Here is a 24,693-nt window from a genome sequence, read left to right as displayed (position 1 = left end):
GCCGGGCGCGGCGGCCCACACCTGTATTTAAGACAGATGGCCGGGCGCGGCGGCCCACCTGTATTTGAAGACAGATGGCCGGGCGCGGCGGCCCACACCTGTATTGAAGACAGATGGCCGGGCGCGGCGGCCCACACCTGTATTTAAGACAGATGGCCGGGCGCGGCGGCCCACACCTGTATTTAAGACAGATGGCCGGGCGCGGCGGCCCACACCTGTATTTAAGACAGATGGCCGGGCGCGGCGGCCCACACCTGTATTGAAGACAGATGGCCGGGCGCGGCGGCCCACACCTGTATTGAAGACAGATGGCCGGGCGCGGCGGCCCACACCTGTATTGAAGACAGATGGCCGGGCGCGGCGGCCCACACCTGTATTGAAGACAGATGGCCGGGCGCGGCGGCCCACACCTGTATTGAAGACAGATGGCCGGGCGCGGCGGCCCACACCTGTATTGAAGACAGATGGCCGGGCGCGGCGGCCCACACCTGTATTGAAGACAGATGGCCGGGCGCGGCGGCCCACACCTGTATTGAAGACAGATGGCCGGGCGCGGCGGCCCACACCTGTATTGAAGACAGATGGCCGGGCGCGGCGGCCCACACCTGTATTGAAGACAGATGGCCGGGCGCGGCGGCCCACACCTGTATTGAAGACAGATGGCCGGGCGCGGCGGCCCCACCTGTATTGAAGACAGATGGCCGGGCGCGGCGGCCCACACCTGTATTGAAGACAGATGGCCGGGCGCGGCGGCCCACACCTGTATTGAAGACAGATGGCCGGGCGCGGCGGCCCACACCTGTATTAAGACAGATGGCCGGGCGCGGGCCCACACCTGTATTGAAGACAGATGGCCGGGCGCGGCGGCCCACACCTGTATTTAAGACAGATGGCCGGGCGCGGCGGCCCACACCTGTATTTAAGACAGATGGCCGGCGCGGCGGCCCACACCTGTATTGAAGACAGATGGCCGGGCGCGGTGGCCCACACCTGTATTGAAGACAGATGGCCGGGCGCGGCGGCCCACACCTGTATTGAAGACAGATGGCCGGGCGCGGCGGCCCACACCTGTATTGAAGACAGATGGCCGGGCGCGGTGGCCCACACCTGTATTTAAGACAGATGGCCGGGCGCGGTGGCCCACACCTGTATTTAAGACAGATGGCCGGGCGCGGTGGCCCACACCTGTATTTAAGACAGATGGCCGGGCGCGTGGCCCACACCTGTATTTAAGACAGATGGCCGGGCGCGGTGGCTCACACCTGTATTAAGACAGATGGCCGGCGGGCGGTGGCCCACACCTGTATTTAAGACAGATGGCCGGGCGGCGGTGGCCCACACCTGTATTTAAGACAGATTGGCCGGGCGCGGTGGCCCACACCTGTATTTAAGACAGATGGCCGGGCGCGGTGGCTCACACCTGTATTTAAGACAGATGGCCGGGCGCGGTGGCTCACACCTGTATTTAAGACAGATGGCCGGGCGCGGTGGCCCACACCTGTATTTAAGACAGATGGCCGGGCGCGGTGGCCCACACCTGTATTTAAGACAGATGGCCGGGCGCGGTGGCCCACACCTGTATTTAAGACAGATGGCCGGGCGCGGTGGCCCACACCTGTATTTAAGACAGATGGCCGGGCGCGGTGGCCCACACCTGTATTTAAGACAGATGGCCGGGCGCGGTGGCTCACACCTGTATTTAAGACAGATGGCCGGGCGCGGTGGCCCACACCTGTATTTAAGACAGATGGCCGGGCGCGGTGGCCCACACCTGTATTTAAGACAGATGGCCGGGCGCGGTGGCCCACACCTGCAATCCCAGCACTTCGGGAGGCCGAGGCAGGTGGATCATGAGGTCAGGAGATCAAGACCATCCTGGCTAATCCCAGCACTTCGGGAGGCCGAGGCAGGTGGATCATGAGGTCAGGAGATCAAGACCATCCTGGCTAATCCCAGCACTTCGGGAGGCCGAGGCAGGTGGATCATGAGGTCAGGAGATCAAGACCATCCTGGCTAATCCCAGCACTTCGGGAGGCCGAGGCAGGTGGATCATGAGGTCAGGAGATCAAGACCATCCTGGCTAATCCCAGCACTTCGGGAGGCCGAGGCAGGTGGATCATGAGGTCAGGAGATCAAGACCATCCTGGCTAACATGGTGAAACCCCGTCTCTACTAAAAATACAAAAAATTAGCCCGGCGTGGTGGCGGGCATGGTAGTATCCCAGCTACTCGGGAAGCTGAGCAGGAGAATGGCGGGAACCTGGGAGGTGGAGCTTGCAGTGAGCCGATCGCGCCACTGTACTCCAGCCTGGGTGACAGAGCGAGACTCTGTCTCAAACAACAAAACAAACAAAAAAAAGTTTTAGGCAGACGAATCACATCACATGGTTATAGTTACATCTTAAAAGTTTTACTCTGGCTGCTGATAGAGAATAAACTATAGCCTGAGTGGATGTGAGAAGACTAGTAAAGGGATTATTCCACTAGTCTAGGAGAGACAAATGGTGGCGGGCAGTCCCTGTTAACTTTTAGAAGTTATCTTTAGGTAATGTGAGCCTGCAATGTGAAGTTCCTAGTACTTTAAAAGTTAAAATGGTGATGAACAAAAAGGTATGTAAAAACTCAGAATTTAATTAGATACATTTTCCACCATTAGAACATTTCTGCCCAGAGGTCTTATTTACAAAGCTACATTTCTGATAGTCTCCTACGATGCAGCTCCTGCCAAAGCCACTCAATACGAACCTCTTACAGAGCATCTCTACTTACGTGACTAAAATGCGTATCATACTTCACATAGCCAAAAAGACAAAGAACCACCTGATTTCTACTTCCAAGCTACTCAACCCTAGTAAATGGCCTTACCATTTACCCTACCCAGGCATTGATGTAAAAAATCTGGGGGTTAATCATAATTTTTCTCTTCCTCTCATATCACATATCACATGTAAATTAAGTATCAACTTAAATTGAATATAATATTCAATGTAATGCTATGAAAATTATTGTATGTGACTAACTAGAATATAAATCTGGCTATAAAATCTCTGATAGTGATATATTATTTATATCCATATATCCTTAGGGAAAAAAAACCCTTTAATTATAGAGTAGTTATAAACAGTAGTCTAACATAGTATGCTATAGTTGTGTTTTGCCTTAAAGTAATTATTCTTCACTGTTAATACCTCTATAATAAACATAAAAATAAAACATGCTTAATTCCTTAGTTTGCAAATTAATTTACCAACTCATTAATTCTTTCTTTCTCAAGAACAGAAAACCTTATAGCAATACAGGTCATCTCAGGTCCATAAAGAGTAATTTAAGATCAGAAATTCATCTCAGGTCCATGAGGAATAATTTTTCTTTTTTTTTTTTGAGACAGAGTCTCACTTTGTTGCCCAGGCTGGAGTGCAGTGGCGCAATCTTGGCTCACAGTAACTTCTGCCTCCTGGGTTCTAGCAATTCTCCTGCCTCAACCTCCTGAGTAGCTGGGATTACAGGCGTGGGCCACCACGTCTAGCTAATTTTTGTTTTTAGTAGAGACGGGATTTCGCCATGTTGGCCAGGCTGGTCTCAAACTCCTCACCTCAGGTGATCTGCCCGCCTCAGCCTCTAAAAGTGCTGGGATTATAAGTGTTAGCCACTGTGCCTGGCCCCATAAGGAATAATTTAAGATCAAAAGTACAAAGGAAGTTTTCTAATTCATTTTAAAATTAGTTTCTGAATATTTCTCTAAGAATACAGTTTAAATTAGATCTATTTCACACCAAATAAGTAATACAGCAATATTTAATTTCTGCATTACTGTTGACATGTGAGTCATATAACATGTAAACTTTCAGCCAACCAAATCTTACGGCTTTAGTGCTAATTAAAAAAAAAAAAAAAAAAATGGGGCCGGGCGCGGTAGCTCATGCCTATAATCCCAGCACTTTGGGAGGCCGAGGCGGGTGGATCATGAGGTCAGGAGATCGAGACCATCCTGGCTAACACAGTGAAACCCCATCTCTACTAAAAATACAAAAAATTAGTCGGGCGTGGTGGTGGGTGCCTGTAGTCCCAGCTACTCGGGAGGCCGAGGCAGGAGAATGGTGTGAACCCAGGGAGGTGGAGCTTGCAGTGAGTCGAGATTGAGCCACTGCACTCCAGCCTGGGCAACAGAGCAAGACTCTGTCTCCAAAAAAAAAAAAAAATGTTTTTGAAAGGAACATTTGTAAAATATATAAAGGCAATCATCTGCCTTTTTAAAAAAAATTTTTTTAAGAGATGGGGGTCTCACTCTGTCACCCACGCTGGAGTACAGTGGCACAATCATAGCTCACTGGAGCCTTGAACTCCTGGGCTCAAGCAATCCTCCTGCCTCAGCCTCCTTAGTAGCTGGGACTACAGGCATGCACCACCACCCTCAGTGAATTAATTTTTTTTTAAGAGACAGGGTCTTGCTATATTGACCAGGCTGATCTCAAACTTCTGGGCTCAAGCAATCCTCCTGTCCCAGCTTCCCAAGTAGCTGGGATTACAGGTGATGTGCCACCACATCCAGCTATCTGCTTTTTTAAATAGAGAAAGTGAATATTGTGTTAAGTTATTCTTAAAGACTTAACTAAGATTACTTATCATACTTTGTCACAATATATTTAAAATACTTCATTAAATTCTGAGGTTCTCAGATAGTAAACCATTTGCCCTAACACTAAATAGCCTTTTTCGTTTTTGAATAGTCTTCCTATCTCCAACCTTTTCAGATGTCCCTTCAGGTCAGAATGTCTTCCTCTACTGATCCTTCTCTATGCTGTATTTGATCTGCTAGTAATAAAGTCTGATAAATAAGTAACCTGTTTATTTCATCAGGCTCTATTCAAGGCTTGGAGATTGACTCTATACCTTTCCCACATTGAAAAGTACAAGTGGAAGTGGGAGATTCCGATTGATAGCTTTAGAGCTTACCTCTGGGTTTGTAACTGTACTCTTTAGTTAAAGCTATCAGGAATTTGGCTATCATATAAGTGAGACATAAAACCAAGTATCATTACTATGGCGATCTAGTAATACAGAATATTAATGTGTTTAAATAACTTATCCTATATAAGCAATGAGGTAGTGTTAACCTCACACCCACAATTCCACACAATTTTATGACAGATATCTAGAATTTAAAAAATGGATATAGCTTGTATCCATTATAATTCTGTTATACAGAGAGAGTTCAAAGTTGGCATCAAGGGCCAAAGGTAGAAATTAGCTTACAGAGAAAATAATTTGTATAGGCCAAAAAGACCTTTTGTGTACAATACCACCTATTGTAATTTAGTCCACAAAATACTGACTATAAGACCATAATCAAAATGAAATGCTATGAAAGGTGTGAGAGAGCTTTGTTTATGCATTGCAATAAAGCTATGGATGGATGGGCATAGCGCGTCTCCTGTTGCATGCACCCTGTTGCTCGTCAAGTGACATGGATCCGAGCTATTAACCACAGAAGAAGAAGAATCAGACTGATGATTTGTATGGTGTCCAGATGCCTCAAAAGACTGCCTTTGTTCACTGTCTGGTGAAGACAGCAAAGGAGTAGAATGAGGGCTTTCCATGGGAGATGATATTGAATGAGCCTGAGCTGACATTGTAGAGGAAGCAGAAGGCTGAAGAAATTGTTCAGCTGGAGTATCTACTTCCATTGCAGCTTCACTCACTTCCAAATCAGGACTTGATGAGACCGCAGGAAGAGCTGAAATAGATGATTGACTTGTTCCACCTCTGGGTCGAGATCTTCCTCGTCCTCTATTGCTTTGTGCAACCTCACTTGCTTCTTTGAACTGTCTTGATAACATATCAGACATTCTCTGCATCCATTACACATTGGGACTCTGCTCTCCATCTTATTCTCATTCACTCTCAGGCCTTGCTCTGGGTCCAGTATCTGACCAATCATCACAAAGTCTCAAACGCTGAACTGGTGGTTGTCATAACTCTTCTGTTCTCTCTTCCACTGAAGGAGTTTTAAGTTCTTGTGCTGTATCATCTTTCGGGTCAAAAAGATATATGTACTCTGAATAGCAACTAACAAGAATCTCTTGACCATCTTCACTGTAACACAGAAATGTCACTCTGCAGGACTTATTATTAAGATGGGAAGCAATAAAACACGCAACCATTCCAATAGTCCCTTGACCTGCATAATTCCCTGTAGCTCTTGTGCCCAGCACTTGCCGATCATACATTTGTACTGAGATGTAAGAATGACCAACAGCAAGGTAATATGGTATTGGTGGGCAAATAGCAACAGATGTGGCAGCACATGGACAGTTACTTAAAATATCACCTTTACAATCTTCTTTTGTGCAGCTGGTTTTGATGCGTGTATCAAACCACCTAAGAGTTCCATCTTCACCACAAGAGAGAAAAGTGTAAGGGTCATCGGGTACAGTCATAATCTCATAAGTAGTTCCATAGTGGCACGTAAATTGGCATTGTCTGTTGGTTTCTGCACCTTGCCCAACACTGGTATAAAATATTACTCCATCTCCAGAGCAGGATACAATCTGTTTATCATTTGTGCAAGGTAAGAACTTTGCACTAAATATGTTTGCTTGGTGCCCTGAATGGATTGCTGTCAACACCTTTCTGCTGTAGGGATTACTAATTACTAATCTGGTGTCATCTGAGCCAGATAAAATATATTCTCCAGTGTCATTCCAACAGACTGTATTAACACAGCCATCATGCATAATTCAGGGTTGCTTCAAGTTTTAATCTTTGGATAAATTATCTTCTTCCCAGGTAGTGGTCCCACACCTGGGACGGGTCCTCCAGCCTGAGGGAGCTTTTCCTCATGTCCCACAACAGGTGTGGGCAGGAGCCACCCCGAGACATGGCTCTGCCTGAGCCAGGTGGCAGAGGAGACCCTGACCGGTGAATCTTTTCAATGTGTCATAAAACAGATAGTTCTATAGTCTTGATATCATTATAGAACATTTAAAGTAATAAGGAAAGTTTCTGTTTTCCAAAAGCACTATAATAACGATTGGTCCTGTTTACAGGTTGTGATATTTTGTGTACTCCTTCTTTTACTGTCTTTTGCTGTAAGATATCTGTGTGGCTGCCATCTATTGTCTTTTCATCTTGCTTGTCCGTAACATGAAAGTCCTGGCCACAACTTAGCTTTTCTTTGCTACCTTGAAGACAGTCTCTAAACATGTGAAAATGAAACATCACAGTTCCAAATAATTCATGGATCAAAGAGAAAGCCTCAAAGAAAAAATCAAGAGAACTGAATGGACACGAAACACAACATATCCAAATCCGTGGAGTGCAGCTAAAGCAATGCTGACAGGGAAATTTATAGCACTAGATGCTTACATAAGAAACAAGGAAAGCTCTTAAAACAGTAAGCTAATTCCTACCTCAGGAAACTAGATAAAGAAGAGCAGCTGGGTGTGTTAGCTCACACCTGTAATCCCAGCACTTTGGGAGGCCGAGGTGGGTTGATCACGAGGTCGGGGATTCAAGACCAGCCTCGCCAAGACGGTGAAACCCTATCGCCAACAAAAATACAAAAATTAGCTGGGCCTGGTGGCGGGTGCCTGTAATACCAGCTACTCAGGAGGCTGAGGCAGAGGTTGCAGTGAGCCGAGATCGCATCACTGCACTCCAGCCTGGGCAACAGAGTGAGACTCCATCTCAAGAAAAGAAAAGAAAAAAAAAAAACCAAAAGCAAAACCAACCCAAAGCAAACAGAAGAAAGGAAATCATAAAGATAAAAGTACAAATCAATGAAATAAAAAACAGAAAAACAATTGATATGAAAACTTTTAAAAGGAGTTGATACTTTAATAAGATCAACAACACTGACAGAACTTTAGCAAGAAAAATGCTAGAAAACAAAAATTACCAATATCTGGAATGAAACAAAAATGTAACTACAGACCTGCAGACATCCAAAGGACAATAAGTGAGTAATATGAACCACTCTTCACAAATAAATTTCACAACTTACATAAAATGTATCAATTCCTTGAAAAACACAAACTACCATAATTCTCATAATATGAAACAGATAATTTGAATAGCCCTGTAACCATCAAGGAAATTGGGGAGCCAGGCACAATGGCTCGCTCGTTCCTGTAATCCTAGCACTTTCGGAGACTGAGATGGGAGGATCACTGGATGCCAGGAGTTCAAAACCAGCCTGGGCAACACAGCAAGACTTCTCTCTACAAAACATTAAAAAAAAAAAAAAAAATAGCCAGACATTGTGGCATGTGCCTGTAGTCCTACTTACTCAGGAGGCTGAGGCAGGAGGATTGCTTGAGCTCAGGAGTTCAAGGTTGCATTGAGCTATGATTGTGCCACTGCAATCTACCCTGGGTGACACAGCAAGATCCTGTCTCAAAAATGTAAAATAAAAAAAGAGAAATTGAATTCATAACATTAAAATTCCCCAAAATAAAACCTCCAGGCCTAGACAGTTTCACTGGAGAATGCTACCAAATACCTAGAGAATAATTAACATCAGTTCTACATAATCTCTTCCAGAAACTAGAAGTGAAGACTTCTCAACACATTTTCTGAAGCTAGTATTATTACTCTGATATTGAAACCAAAGGTAGTTGAAAGAAAAAAAAAAGAAGGAAGGAAAAAAGGGAGGAAGAAAGAAAAGAAAAACAACAATAAACCAATACCTCTTGTGAACTTAGAGCAAAAAATCCACAACAAAATATGCACAAACCAAATCCAACAATGTGTAAAAATTACTATATGCAATGGCCAAGTGATATTTGCTTTAGGTATATAAAACTGATTAACATTTGAAAATCAAGCAATGAAATCCACCATATCAACAAGCCAAAAAAGAAAAATTACATGATCATATCAATTGACAAGGAAGAAGCTTTTGACAAAATGAAATGTATTTTGCCCATTTTTTAACTGGCTTGTTTTTCACTGTTGAATTTTGAGAGTTCTTCATATATTTTAGGCACTAGTCCTTTGGCATGTATGTGGCTCACTAACATTTTCTCCCTGTCTGTAGCTTGCCTTTTCAGTCTCTTCAGGTGGACTTTCAGAGAACTGGTTTTTAATTTTTCTTAACTTTTTCCTTTTAGAGATGATGATTTTGGAGTCAAGTCTCAGAATTCTCTGCCTAGCACTAGATTCTAACATTTTTTTCTCCTATGTTTTCTCTAAAAGTTTTGTGGTTTTGCACTTTATATTTAATCCCATATTAAATTTAGGTTGGTTTTTGTAAAAAGGATGAGGTTTAGGTTGAGGTTCACTGTTTTGCCTGTGATTGATGAGCACATGAAAAGATGCTGGAATCATTAGTGATCAGGGAAATGCAATTCAGAACCATCATGAGATATTACTTTATACCCACTAGGATGGCCTAAAACCAAGTCAGAGAAGAAACGCTGGCAAGGCTGTAGAGAAATCGGAACCCTCATGCGTTGCTGGTGGAAACATACAACGGTGCAGCTGCTCTGGAAAATGGTCTGGCACTTTCTTAAATGATTCAACTAGTTACCAAGTAATCTGGCAATTCTATTCCGAGGTATTAGGTTGACGCAGAAGTAATTGTGGCTTTTGCCATTAAAAGTGATATACCCAAGATAAATGAAAACATGTGCACATAAAACCTTGTACATAAATGTTTATAGCAGCACTGTTCATAACAGCCAAACGGTGCAAACAACCCAAATGTCGACTGACGGATGAGAAGACAAACCAAATGTGGTTAATCCATACCATGGAATATTATCCAGACATGAAAAGGAATGAAGTACTGATACGTGCTGCAATATGTATGAACCTTGAAAACATTACGCTAAGAAAGAAGCCAGTCATAAAAGACTACATATTATGTGATTCCATTAATATGAAGGTCCAGAACAGGGAAATTTATAAAGACAGAAAGTAGACTAGTGGTAGCCCAGGGAAGGGGGCAAGGAAGGTGAGTGAGAGCTAAAGTACAGGGTTGCTTTTTAAGGTGAAATTGACTCCAATGATGTTTACATACATCAGTGAATATATTAGATACCACTGAATAGTACACTTTAAATGGGTGAATTATGTGATACATGACTATTAGTCTGGAGCTGGGCACGGTGGCTCATGTCCTGTAATCCCAGCACTTTGGGAGGCCAAGGCGGGCAGATCACAAGGTCAGAAGATCAAGACCATCCTGACTAACACGGTGAAACCCCATCTCTACTAAAAAAATACAAAATATTAGCTGGGTGTGGTGGCACGTGCCTGTAGTATCAGCTACTCGGGAGGCTGAGGCAGGAGAATCGCTTGAACCTGGAAGGTTGCAGTGAGCTGAGATCACGCCACTGCACTCCAGCCTGGGTGACAGCGTGAGACTCCATCTCAGAAAAAAAAAAAAAGAAAAGAGGTTTAACTGGCTCACAGTTCCACAGGCTATACAGGAAGCATGGCAGCATCTGCTTCCAGGGAGGCCTCAGGGAGCTTCCAATCGTGGCAGAAGGTGAAGGGAAGCAGGCATGTCTTACATGGCCAGAGCAGGAGCCAGACAGAGAGGAGGGAGGTGCTACACACTTTTAAACAACTAGATCTCATGAGAATTCACTGTCACGACGACAGCTCCAAGAAGGATGGTGTTAAACCATGAGAAACCACTCCAGGATCCAATCACCTCCCACCAGGCCCCATCTCCAACACTGGGGATGACAACTGAATATGAGATTCGGGTGGGGACATACATCCAAACCATATCAATGGCTTACATGTCAATAAAGATACATAAAATTGTTTTGCTTTTTGAAAAAAATCTAACCTTTTAATAAGCCACTCTCTCAAGCCAATACAAGGCAGCTCCAGCACACCCCTGCTTCGGGAGATGTTTATGCCCCACGAAGGGAGGGAACCATAATCCCTCACACATCCCTCAGGCAGACTTGGAAATAAGGATAAGGTGAAAATTACAAAAACCAAACTCATCATGCCTCCTTCCCTTGCCACCAAATGCTTGTATTTCTTTTTAACACCTGTTCCCCTGGGTTGTATAAAATGTCCTTTGCTAATTACTTTTAGAAAAAGGGCTGCATTCTGGCCTTCACCTCCCGGAAACCATGCATCATACTTGAGGCACACACCAGGGAAGAGGCTGAGGTCAAGTTCACCAATCAGAAACATAAACAGACAAGGAGGCAGAAGGCAGCAATCAGTTTCCATCAAAACCCTCAGCCAGGTGTCAGATCTCCCAGGGACACCCCTCTTTAATTTGAGGGGACATAGGTAAATATGTGTATCCACAAAGCCTGGAGCGAGTCGAGAGAGACATTTGATTAGTGTGCAGATCACAGACACAGCTGGGATCAAGGCTAACCAGGCCTTCAAGGATATATAGCTGACAAGGATATATCATGTTGTCCCTGCAGTGTGATGAATTTAGTTAAAAAGGACTTAGGGTCAGAAACACTGGTGTAATAATGGGTAAGCACAACAGAAATCATTTTATTGTTTACTTACAGGAAAAACTACTTTTCCCGTTTACATGCTTGGCATGGCCAGCAAGGAAGAGCTCACACTTCATACAAAACTACACATTAGTTTTGCATCTCTTTGTTGTGACACACAATCTCTGCTTTAGGTTCTTTAAAATTCTCTGTATGGGACAGTTTCTCTCATTATTCAAAGAATGATTTTCCCAAAAATAAATAAAATATATTCCTTCCCTCCACTGTCTGGTGCTTCTCATGCTCTCCTTCTAATTGTTCTATAATTCTATAATTCTAGAGTTAAAGTCCCCTGTGCTATGGTTTGAATGAGCTCCTCATAAAGCACGTGTTGAAAACTTAACCCTTGGCCGGGCGCGGTGGCTCATGCCTGTAATCCCAGCACTTTGGGAGGCCGAGGCGGGCGAATCACCTGAGGTCAAGAGTTCGAGACCATCCTGACCAACATGGAGAAACCCCCGTCTCTACTAAAAATACAAAAAAATTAGCCGGGGTTGGTGGTGCATGCCTGTAATCCCAGCTACTTGAGAGGCTGAGGCGGGAGAATCGCTTGAACCCAGGAGGTGGAGGTTGCGGTGAGCCGAGATCACGCCATTGCACTCCAGCCTAGGCAACAAGAGTGAAACTCCGTCTCAGGAAGAAAAAAGAAAGAAAGAAAAGGAAAACTGAATCCTCAGTGCAACAGCATTGGGAGGTAGGGCCTATGGGAGGGGCTTCGGTCAGGAGGGCTCCACCATCAAGAATGGATTAATGCTGATTATAAAAGGGCTTGAGGCTGCGAGTTCAACATCTCGCTCTTTCTTTGGCCCTCTCTTGCCCTTTCCCCTTCTGCCATGGGATAATGCAGCAAAAAGGCCCTGGCTAGATGCTGACCCCTCAATGTTGGACTTCCCAGCCTCCCAAGATGTGAAAAATAAATTACCCAGTCTGTGGTATTCTGCTATAGCAGCACACAACAGACTAAGATGCACTGTGAAGCCAGAATATAATGACTTGCGAGTGGCTAACAGCGCAGGTTGGAATCTCATGCCGGCACCTGCTAGCTGCATGACTTTGGAAGAGCTGTCTAACTCCCAAGGTCTCAGATTCCCAGTCATAGCTGTCAGAAGTAAATGAATGAATGTGTGGAATGTGCTCAAGCAGCGCCCTGCACACAGCAAGGGCTCAGGAAAGTTAGCGACCATCTTATCATCATCATCAACATGCGGCAGTCAGTATTAGGTTTGTATAAAAATATCAAAGAGCACATTTTAAGCTGATGTCCAAACATATATTAAAATGTGTTAAATATGTACCTTTAATGGAATTTTCCACCCAAATTTCTAGTTTCTTTGACAATACGAAGTAGGAAAAATACTTGAATTCACTCAATACTATCATCATGAAGGTTTTGTTTGTTTTCTTTATAATGAAATTAGTGCCTGACAATATCTAAATTTACCAGAAGAAAAAGAATTCACTGAGGTCAGGCCTGCGATAGTAAAACAGAGGGGATGGGCTAACTGCTTCTCAGCAGGGGTAAAGTACTCTCTGCTACCTTTCAAAGATGAAGCAGTCCCCTAGGTACATAGCAATGTATGATATGGAACTTTGAGCAGGGAAAACATTGCAGACAAATGCATAGAGTAGAAGCACATTTGCTTAAAAATAAAACTATAAAGTTGTGTGACTATGTGTACACATACAGGTACATAAATATATATGTGCATACATAAAAACTGGATACATCATAAAGCAATTGCCTGTGTGGTAGGGAGTAGGAGGCAGAGAGAGGAGGGAGACTTTGTTTTGCTCCAGTTTGTGTATTTCTCGCATCTTTTACAATGAGAATCTATTACTATTTTATTTCATATGTTAAAAGAAATGGAAAATAGTATCTATTCATTTAAAAGCAAATATTCATCAAGCCATAAAATGCATTATACTACATTAAATTGCATTTTAAAAGCATCCTCTGTTATGCTTTCATTTAAAAATACAGTAAGGAAAGTATGATGGGAAATCCCAAACTTCTGCAGAATGAATTGAAATAATTGGGTCATTAAAAATCAGTTTATTTCCCAGTGCTTTGGGAGGCTAAGGCAGGAGGATCAGTTGAGGCCAGGAGTTCAAGACTAGCCTGTGCAACACAGCGAGACCCGTCCCCAACCACCACCACCACCACCACCCTTACAAAAAATTAAAAAATTAGCTGGGTGTGGTGGTGCATACCTGTAGTCCCAGCTACTCAGGAGAGTGAGGTGGGAGGATCACTTGAGCCCAGGAGTATGAAGCTGCAGTAAGCTATGACTGTACTACTGCACTCTAGCCTGGGCAATAGGTGAGACCCTGGACCTTGTCTCTAAAAAATTGTTTTATTTGTATTTTTATGATTTATTTATTTGAAGGCATGTTCTCACTCTGTCACCCAGGCTGGAGTGCAGTGGCACGATCTTGGCTCACTGCAACCTCCGCTGTACCCCTTGCGCCCCCTTGCCCCTGGTTCAAGTAGCTGGGATTACAGGTGCATGACACCACTCCCACTTAATTTTTGTATTTTTTGGTAGAGATGGGATTTCACTATGTTGGCAAGGCTGGTCTCGAACTCCTGACCTCAAGTGATCTGCCTGCCTTGGCCTCCCAGAGTGCTAGGATTACAGGCGTGAGCCACTGCACCTGGCCAAAATAACTGTTTAAATTAAAAAGCATACATATTTTTTAAATCCATTTTTTAAAGAAAGTTTTGTTGCTGTCATATTTTAATGTCCATGGAACCTCAAATTAAAACATAATGAGGCATTTTAAGGGGCATTTGAAAATGAATAATGCTCTTTTCTAATTAATTTAAGTGAAACAGCATGGTTGCTTGAAATCCCAAAATGGCTTTTTAATTTCCTAAGGGGCTCTTCAGACAGGAACAGTTGGGAGGCACTCACTGGTTCACTCATGTGCTCCCCTCCAGGAATGGCGCCAGGCCCTGGATGTGGGACAAAGCGCAGCACAGACATGGCCTTCTCCCTTGTGCTGCTTTGCCACGTAGGGAATGATGGGGAAATGTCAGGGCTTGGAGACAAAGAGACAGAATGCTCAGACACAGAACCACAGAGGTGAGGAGCCCCTTGGACAGAGGGCTGAGGGAAGGCCCTTCCATGGATGTCCCACTGACTCTGGAATCTACAGGTCCAGAAGGAGCCACCTAGAGACCAGCTGGCAGGAAGAACAGCAGTGGTGTCGCGTGTAGGAGCAGCCTGAAGTAGAAAGACCCTGAGATTCTAGCATAGCTGGCAAGGCAGGGACGGGGCACCCGGGGGTTCCACTGCAGGCTAGCGAAGCTGGAGGGGCCAGATGAAAGCTGGCACTCATAGGCCACGGTGAGGACGCTGGACAGCGGTCTGCGTCCAGTGGGAAGCACATGGCTGAGCTTATGTTATAAGAAGCTCTCTCGCCACGAACGCACACACACAGACACACAAATATGTGAATACACTTTGATCCCAACAAGCTGGAAATATATGTTTTGTTGTATTTAACAAAAACCCACAAAATACGTCTAAAAACTATTCCTATACAAAGTTACAGAAAATTTTAGTGGATTGTAAAAAGTAGAAATTAGGGGCTACATGCTCTCATGTAATGAAATTAGAAATTAACAGTAAAAGGAAAGTAAAAAACCAAAAAGTCTAACTACCCAAAAAGTTAAGAACATCAGTTTTAGCGATGATTAGGGTTAAAGAGAAAAGCAAAAATGAAAACTACAAACCAAGTGGAACTAAGTCCACAAGAGCACTGTGTGTCAATAATGCCAATCTATACAGTATTATTACTGTTACTCAACCATAAAAGCTGGAAAAGTAACAATAGATGCATTAAGAAAGTAGAAAGGGTTCATAAAATAAAAACATACATAGTCAACTCTTTCTTCAAATTCCCCATTTCCTCCCAAGACCCCCAGCTCTAGGCAACCATTAATCTACTTTGAATCTCTAAAGATTTGCTAAAATGTTTACTTTTAAACTGTAAAAGAACATTATCTGTAGCTTTATAACAATAAATTGGAAAAACCAGATGAAATATACAATGTTAGAAAGATATTAACAAAAATGATCCCCAAAAAGAAATAAAACACGAATAACAATATGACCATGGGAAAAAATGTTAAAAGTAGTCAAATTACCTCCCCCAAATTAAAATAAACCTAGATAATTCCCAGGTTATATAAACTGTTTCTGAGCATAAGTCAAATCAAATTCTTCCACTTTCATTTTAAAGTATGCATAATTCTAAGATAAAATTAGACAAAGAGGGCACCTCAAGGTAAACTGTAGGTTATCTCATTTCTTAATTTTGATGCAAAACTCTTAAATAATATATTAACAAAGTGAATGCAGCCTAATATATACCTTCAAAGCACCAGGACCATTGCCTACTTCTGCAATGCAAAGTGATTATGCGTTAGGAAATCCATTAATGTAAATCACTACATTAATAAACTAAAGGAGGAAAGCCATATGATCATCTTCACAGATGTTAAAAGGATGGTGATAAAATTTACATGCATCTTGATTTAAAAAAAAAAATCTTAGAAAGCCAGGATGGAAGCGAATACCTCCCACTAATAAAGGGAGAAGCTGACGGCAGCCATTACGCTAAATGGTAACCCATTAGGAGCAATCCTGTGAAAGCCAGGAATAAAACAAGGGTATTAAAAAATTCCAGTTAGTCAACCCTTTTCCCCGTAAATCCTTGATGTGAGTGAAGGGTAACATCGGGTCTGGGCTGACGCATGTGTGCCTGGAAAAATGACCTAAAAGTTCTGTCCTCTCATGTCACTGCTTCCTTTTCTCGGACACTGCAGTGTTGAGACAGATATGGAAGGCTGTGGCCATCTCCTGTGCTGGGGAGGATGCCTGGATCGGGGAAGCAGTGTGGTGGCCTGCAGGCCTTGGGCCTCCGTGAAGACAAAAGCATTGTAAAAACAACTGATGGAAAAGTGAACTGTGGCTTCTCAGTGAGAGTCTCTCCCACGCAGGCAGCGAACACTGCGTGTGGGTGAGAGGGAAATGGAGCTGTGGGACCTCCCAGTGATGTGAAGATGCTCTCCCTGCGGGGTCTGCTGTCCTGTGTCCTTCTAGGAAGCTCAGCAAATGGGGAGATTTGCTAATAGAAACCGTGTCTCAGCAGTACGCTTGGTGGCAGGTCACTAAGAGCTTCTCATTAAACTCAGGAGCGAGAGGTAGACGGTGAAACACCATCATCTAATGTTACTTTAACGAAACATCATTATCCAGTGTTATTTTAACAGTTTTTGCCACAGCAACTACACAGAACAACAAAACAAGACATACAGATACTGGAAAGCAGAAGAAAAGATAATCATTTCCTCCAACAAACTATGGGATCAAAGATTCAGGCGTACATTCAACTGCTTGTACAGGTCGATGCAAGTAATAAAAAAACTGCAAAAAGTCTTATATGAGGCGAGAAGCCTCTTCAGTATAAAATAATTAAAACAGGCATCCATCAGAGCAAGAAACTATTTACAATACCTAGGACTAAATTTGAAACAAGGGAAGTTCATATGTATATTTTAGAAAACTATAAAAGTGTATTAACATTTCAAACAAAATAAATCCTAGATTGATAAAACATATAAATATTTAAAAAATAAAACCCTAAAATACGGAGGGGATAGTAGAACATTATGTATAATCTTGGAGTGGGAAAGGCTTTTCCAGGAAAACACATAACCCAGCAACCAAAACGGTTAAAATGTGGAAATGAATAAAACCAATGTGAGTACAGAAAATACCCACACAAAGAATGCCATTCAGAAAGTCAAAAGATGCATAACAAACTATTAAAAAATATGTATTTGCAACCAATATAACAATGGCCAGTTTCCTTAACATAAGTACACACACACACACACACACACACACACACATATATAAATTATAAAAAACAACAATGTAACAGTAAAATAGGTAACAAAGGTGAAGTGGCAGTTAACAGATAAATATAAGCGACTTATAAACAAACATAAAGATGCTCAACTTCACTTTTAATTAAAGAAATGTAAATTACATAAAATTGTACCACTGTGCCGGACTGGTGAAGACAAAAACAATTCTGACAACACACAAGTTTGGATCTGGGTAACCAGGCACAGGCTCAGACCGCTGGCAAGGGTGTGAAAGGGTGCCTCATGTTTGGACAGCAATTTAGGAATAAGATTCTAAGTTTAAAGTGCACTCATGCTCTGACTGCAGGGACGGTCCTAGTGATTTTTTTCTCGAGATCTGTTAGCATTCCTTCCTTGTTCACTGCTCCACCCTCAGCACCTACGCCAGTTCCCCAAGTGGCAGCAAAAGCCACTCAGTATCTGCTGAGTAATGAATATGTACAAAGAGTACTATTCAATCAGGCCCACGGGCTTATACTTATAATCTCAGAACTTTGGGAGGCCAAGGCAGGTAAAGAGCTTGAGTTCAGGAGTTTGAGAACAGCCTGGCCAACATGGTGAAACTCTCTACAAAAAGTACAAAAAAAGTTAGCTGGGGGTGGTGGCACCTGCCTGTAGTCCCAGCTACTTGGGAGTCTGTGGTGGGAGGATCACCTGAGCCCAGGGAGGTTGAGGCTGCAGTGACCCGTGATGGCACCACTGCACTCCAGCCTAAGCAACAGAAAAAAAAAAGAAAGAAAGAAAAAGGCCGGGTGTGGTGGCTCACACCTGTAATCCCAACACTTTGGGAGGCCGAGGCAGGCAGATCGCCTGAGTTCAGAAGTTTGAGACCAGCCTGGCCAACATAGTGAAACTCCATCTCTACTAAAAACACACACACACACACACACACACACACACACACACACACACACAAAATAGCTGGGCGTGGTGGCAGGCACCTGTAATCCCAGCTACTCGGGAGTCTGGGGTAGGAGAATCGCTTGAACCCGGGAGATGGAAGTTGCAGTGAGCCGAGATTGCGCCATCACACTCCAGCCTGGGAAACAATAGCGAAACTGCATCTCAAAAAAAAAAAATGATTTGCCATGTTCATTTTAGCAAAAGACTAGAAACATCTTAAACTTATTCTTCGTTAAGGGGTGGTTATATGAATTATCACACATCCATCCAGTGGAATTATCTGCTACTCTCTGTTTAACAGCAGAGAAGACCTCCATGTGCTGATGTGAAAATGTCACCAGGCTACATGGTTGACTAACGAAATCCATGTGAGTAGCCCATGTGTGTAAAAAAAAAAAAAAATCCATAAACAAAAATATGCACAGATGATGACTGGAAGGCACCAAAAAACAAAAACAAAAACAAAAAACAAAAAACCAAGTTAGCAGGAAGGGGAGGAGCTAGGAGCCCAGAATAAAAGATTGACTTTAGTTTAGACATCCTTTTTATGCAGAGAACACTAGCTAATCTTAAATTATGCAGAGGAAAAAACATAATCACCACACAAACATATGGAAATGTACCAGGTATCCTAAAGAAAAACAAAAACTGGAGCGAAGAAGTTGAAAAGAATTTGGATAAACCAAAGTACACACTGTATGTTCGGGAATGGAAAGACATGGTATTGTTTAGATCTTTTAATTTTCCCTCAAAGTAATCTACAAATTTAATATGATGTCAATTCAAATCTCAAATCTGTTCTTTCCACGTCTTGGCAAAAGAAAATCAAAGTGCATCTAGAAGACTAAACATTTAAAACCAGGCAAGAACATTTTAAAGAAATAGATTAAAAGTCTGTGGGAGGCCGAGGCAGGTGGATCACAAGGTCAGGAGATTGAGACCATCCTGGCTAACACGGTGAAACTCCGTCTCTACTAAAAATATAAAAAATTAGCCAGGCGTGGTGGCGGGCACCTGTAGTCCCAGTTACTCAGGAGGCTGAGGCAGGATAATGTCGTGAACCCAGGAAGCAGAACTTGCAGTGAGCCAAGATAGCGCCACTGCACTCCAGCCTGGGTGACAGAGTGAGACTCCGTCTCAAAAAAAAAAGTCTGGGATGGGGTTAGGGGTAGAACTTGTCCTACCATATATAAAAATAGATTATAAAGTCAAGGTAATTTACGTGGTATTCTTCTGGGATATGAATAAACAGAGATATGAATGTTGAACGAATATGAATAAAAAGTCCAGAAATAGACCAATGGACATTACTATCTGTGTGTACATATGTGCATACAATGGTACTACCATCAGAGAATACTATAAACACCTCTATGCAAATAAACTAGAAAACCTAGAAGAAATGGATAATTTCCTGGACACTTACACTCTCCCAAGACCAAACCAGGAAGAAGTTGAATCCCTGAATAGATCAATAGCAGACTCTAAAATTGAGGCAACCCCATCTCTACTAAAAAATACAAAAAACTAGCCGGGCGAGGTGGCGGCCGCCTGTAGTCCCAGCTACTCGGGAGGCTGAGACAGGAGAATGGCGTAAACCCAGGAGGCGGAGCTTGCAGTGAGCTGAGATCCGGACACTGCACTCCAGCCTGGGCGACAGAGCGAGACTCCGTCTCAAAAAGAAAAAGAAATTGAGGCAATAATTAATAGCCTACCAACCAAAAAAAGTCCAGGACCAGACAGATTCACAGCCAAATTCTACCAGAGGTACAAGGAGGAGCTAGAAACATCTTAAACTTATCCTTCATTAAGGGGTGGTTATATGAATTATCACACATCCATCCAGTGGAATTATCTGCTACTCTCTGTTTAACAGCAGAGAAGACCTCCATGTGCTGATGTGAAAATGTCACCAGGCTACATGGTTGACTAACAAAATCCATGTGAGTAGCCTATTTAATAAATGGTGCTGGGAAAATTGGCTAGCCATAAGTAGAAAGCTGAAACTGGATCCTTTCCTTACTCCTTCCTATGAAAATTAATTCAAGATGGATTAGAGACTTAAATGTTAGACCTAAAACCATAAAAACCCTAGAAGAAAACCTAGGTAATACCATTCAGGACATAGGCATGCGCAAGGACTTCATGTCTAAAATACCAAAAGCAACGGCAACAAAAGCCAAAATTGATAAATGGGATCTAATTAAATCAGAGTTTCTGCACAGCAAAAGAAACTACCATCAGAGTGAACAGGCAACCTACAGAATGGGAGAAAATTTTTGCAATCTACTCATCTGACAAAGGGCTAATATCCAGAACCTACAAAGAACTCAAACAAATGTACGAGAAAAAAAAAAACAACCCCATCAAAAAGTGGGCAAAGGATATGAACAGATACTTCTCAAAAGAAGACATTTATACAGCCAACAGACACATGAAAAAATGCTCATCATTACTCGCCATCAGAGAAATGCAAATCAAAACCACAATGAGATACCATCTCACACCAGTTAGAATGGCAATCATTAAAAAGTCAGGAAACAACAGGTGCTGCAGAGGATGTGGAGAAATAAGAACACTTTTACACTGCTGGTGGGACTGTAAACTAGTTCAACCATTGTGGAAAACAGTGTGGCGATTCCTCAAGGATCTAGAACTAGAAGTACCATATGACCCAGCCATCCCATTACTGGGGATATACCCAAAGGATTATAAAGCATGCTGCTATAAAGACACATGCACATGATGTTTATTGGAGCACTATTCACAATAGCAAAGACTTGGAATCAACCCAAATGTCCATCAGTGACAGACTGGATTAAGAAAATGTGGCACATATACACCATGGAATACTATGCAGCCATAAAAAAGGATAGAGTTCGTGCCCTTTGTAGGGACATAGATGTAGCTGGAAACCATCATTCTCAGCAAACTATCACAAGAACAGAAAACCAAACACTGCATGTTCTTACTCATAGGTGGGAATTGAACAATGAGATCACGTGGACACAGGAAGGGGAACATCACACACCAGGGCCTATTGTGGGGAGCGGGGAGTGGGGAGGGATAGCATTAGGAGAGATACATAATGTAAATGACGAATTAATGGGTGCAGCACACCAACATGGCACATGTATACATATGTAACAAATCTGCACATTGTGCACATGTACCCTAGAACTTAAAGTATAATAATAATTTTTAAAAAAAGAGTTGATATTGGTTGTTTCTTCACCACCCAGCATACATGTCCAGCTTCCCTCCTCCCCCAACCCTGCTATTAGGCAGCTAACTTCGTTTCGGGTATTGCATCTTGAATCCCCTGTCGGTAGCCTATGGCTGTAAATAAAAAAAAAAAGTAGCCCATGTGTGACTGAATTCAGTCTGGTAGGACAGTTAAGCAAATTATCATCCTGCTGTGTCCAATTAAACACTCCCTCCCAGGTCTTTGACTCCAAAGCAAACAGACCGAGAGGTTAAGAACCGCAGGAATTGTCCACTCCTGCAGAGCTGTGCCCTGGTAAGCCCAGGGTTCCCGCTGTAGGCCCCAGTCTGAGTCAGATTTCCGAGTGAACAGAAGCAGCTTCCTTAGAACCAGCCAGTTTCCAAGCCTGATCTCTAGCCTCCTTGCTGATTCAATAGGCCTCACTATCCTCACAATAAACGGCCTGTGGCTTTCTTAGTAATTGTAACTTGCTGCAAATGACCCTTAATGGTTTGGGTGACATTTCAAATCAGCAGGGAAATATTAGAGTATTCAGAAAATGGTTTCAAGAAAACTACTAAACTATTTAGAGAGAAAAAGTCCAATTCATCAAGTAGATTGCAAAATACTAAAGAGTTAACTATAAAAAAAAAAAGCACACCATAACCAGGAAGTTATTGGGGTAGCATAATCTTGGAAAGGAGAAAATCTTTTTAAGCATGATTCTAAGGTAAGATTACAAAGAGAAATATTGGTAAATTTGAATATATAAAAATTAAAGCGTTTTCTATTTCTCTGACAAAAATTAAAAGGCAAATGACAATCCAGGGAATATATTTGCCCAATATAAGTCAAAGGATTCAAAGCCCCATAATATATAAAGAGCTCTAATAAATCATTAAGATAAATATTTAAATCTAAAACTGAGTACAGAATACATACAAACACAGAAGAAAATAAAATATAAATGGTGCATAAACATAAATATGTGACATAATTACATATATGTATAAATATATATAAGCTTATGTATATGCAATTATAAATGAATAAAAAGTTTAATCTTAGTAGTATTCAAAGAAATTCAAATCAAACAATGAAGTCGTCTTATATCTTTCAAATTAGCACGGGTTAAAAAGAATAACAACTTTCAGTGCTGGCAAAAGCACAGGACGAAGAGCATTCTCATATATTGGGAATATAAATGGGTAAACTTTCCTAAAAGGCAGTATGTCAATATGCATGAAATACTCTAAAGATACATTCATTTTTATCATGTATATCTACTTTTAGGAGCTGTAAAAAGGTTTTGATTTGTATAAGAATGATGGTCATCTCTCTAATTACAAAAAGCAGAGATCTGGTTAAACAATGTTATATCCATACATATAGAGAAGTCACTACCAATAAAATTGCAGAATATTTTAAAACATGGAACAGGCCGGGCGTGGTGGCTCACACTTGTAATCCCAACAATTTGGGAGTCCAAGGCAGGCAGATCACCTGAGGTCAGGAGTTTGAGACCAGTCTGGCCAACATAGTGAAACCTTGTCTCTACTAAAAATACAAAAGTTAGCTGAGCATTGGTGGCCCATGCCTGTAATCCCAGCTACTTCGGAGGCTGAGGCAGAAGAATCGCTTGAACCCGGGAGGCAGAGGTTGCAGTGAGCTGAGATTGTGCCACTGCACTCCAGCCTGGGCAACAGAGCAAGACTTCATCTCAAAAAATAAATAAATAAAACATAGGACAATGTGATCAGTTAAAAAAGAAATCATAGGCAGCATGAAGTAGATAGCACATTTAAATACATTAAATATATATATACATACATGCATACACATACATCCATATACACACACATTATGCACAGAAAAGACTGGAAGGACATAATCAACTGGGTGGTAGGATTATGAAGTGTTTCGTTTTTTGAATTTCTATAGTAAATGTATAATTTTTATTCTATGAAAGGGGTATACTTTTTATGTGTTGCATTGGTTTTGCAATATTCTATGAAGAATTCAGGGTAGGTCATGTCCACACCAAACAAGGATTAGTCCGTTCTCGCATTGCTAGAATGAAATATCTGAGACTGACTGGGTAATTTATAAAGAGGTTTAAGTGGCTCATGCAGGCTGTACAGGAAGCATGATGCCAGCATCTGCTTGACTTCTGGGGAGATTTCAGGAAACTTACAATCATGGTGGAAGGCGAAGGGGGAGCCAGAAAGTCACCTGGCCAGAGCAGGAGCAAGAGAGAAAGCAAGGAAGGGAGGTGCCACATGCTTTTAAACAACCAGTTCTCATGAGAACTCATTCCCTCATTATTATGAGGGCAGCACCGAGGGATGGTGCTAACCACTCATGAGATCTGCCTCCATGATCCAATCACCTCCCAGCAGTCTCCACCTCCAACACTGGGGATTACAACTGAACATGAGATTTGGGCAGGGACACAGATCCAACCCATATCAGCAGGAAAGGGAAGCAAGGCTGAGAGAGAGGGTTTCTTGTCCTAAGTCACATAACCAGGAGGTGGTGAAGCACGGTTTTGATCCCGGATTGCTGACTTCAAATCCAGTACTGTTTGCACTGCATGCATTGCCCCCAAGCAAGTGAACACACTGGTTTGTAGCTCTGAGATTTCTGGTCATGTATGAGCCAAGGCAGAGAGATACCTAGGATCAAGCTCTCAAGTGAGGTAAATATTGATGATTTCGTGGTACCATCAACCAAACAGAGGTATGTGAGAGCACACATCTGTGGTATGTGATGGTCTTTTTATGTATCTGTGGAGGTAGAGAAAGCGGCAAGAAATAGAGGAGACCAGATCTCCCTTTCCTATCCTTCCATGCAGTCTGCGATGTGGGGAAACAGGGTCTGCGATTAATACCAGAAGGGGTCAGCCCTTCAAGCCTGCGCACTGGGTGTGGGCTTTCTTTTTGGTGTGGACCTCCAGGCACTGTGGTTTCCCTTCAGCCAGTCACTCTGTCTCCCCCACACAGGGCCCTGCATTGGAAAATGAGAGTCCGAGAAAAAATGGCCAGTTCCTCGTAGGTCACCAGATTTTGCTATACTCATGGCACGTAGTATTGAGGAATAAAGAGGCTGGCCAAGTCATGTATACAAGATGGCGAGTTATCCTTTCTGATGGAGATGGGGAT

General features: G+C 42.7%; 1 protein-coding gene and 1 pseudogene across 1 annotated transcript in view; both read right to left on the bottom strand.

Annotated features, from left to right (window-relative positions):
- The window catches only part of FAM189A1 (family with sequence similarity 189 member A1), a 455,305-nt gene that overhangs the window by 113,777 nt on the left and 316,835 nt on the right, over positions 1 to 24,693 (bottom strand). The window lies entirely within an intron of this gene.
- On the bottom strand, positions 5,404 to 6,879 carry LOC104670272 (annotated as a pseudogene).

This window comes from Rhinopithecus roxellana, chromosome 5 (genome assembly GCF_007565055.1).
Source record: "Rhinopithecus roxellana isolate Shanxi Qingling chromosome 5, ASM756505v1, whole genome shotgun sequence".
Classification (NCBI taxonomy): domain Eukaryota; kingdom Metazoa; phylum Chordata; class Mammalia; order Primates; family Cercopithecidae; genus Rhinopithecus; species Rhinopithecus roxellana.
Note: the sequence above shows the minus strand (reverse complement) of the source record. Positions and strands in the feature narration are given on the sequence as shown.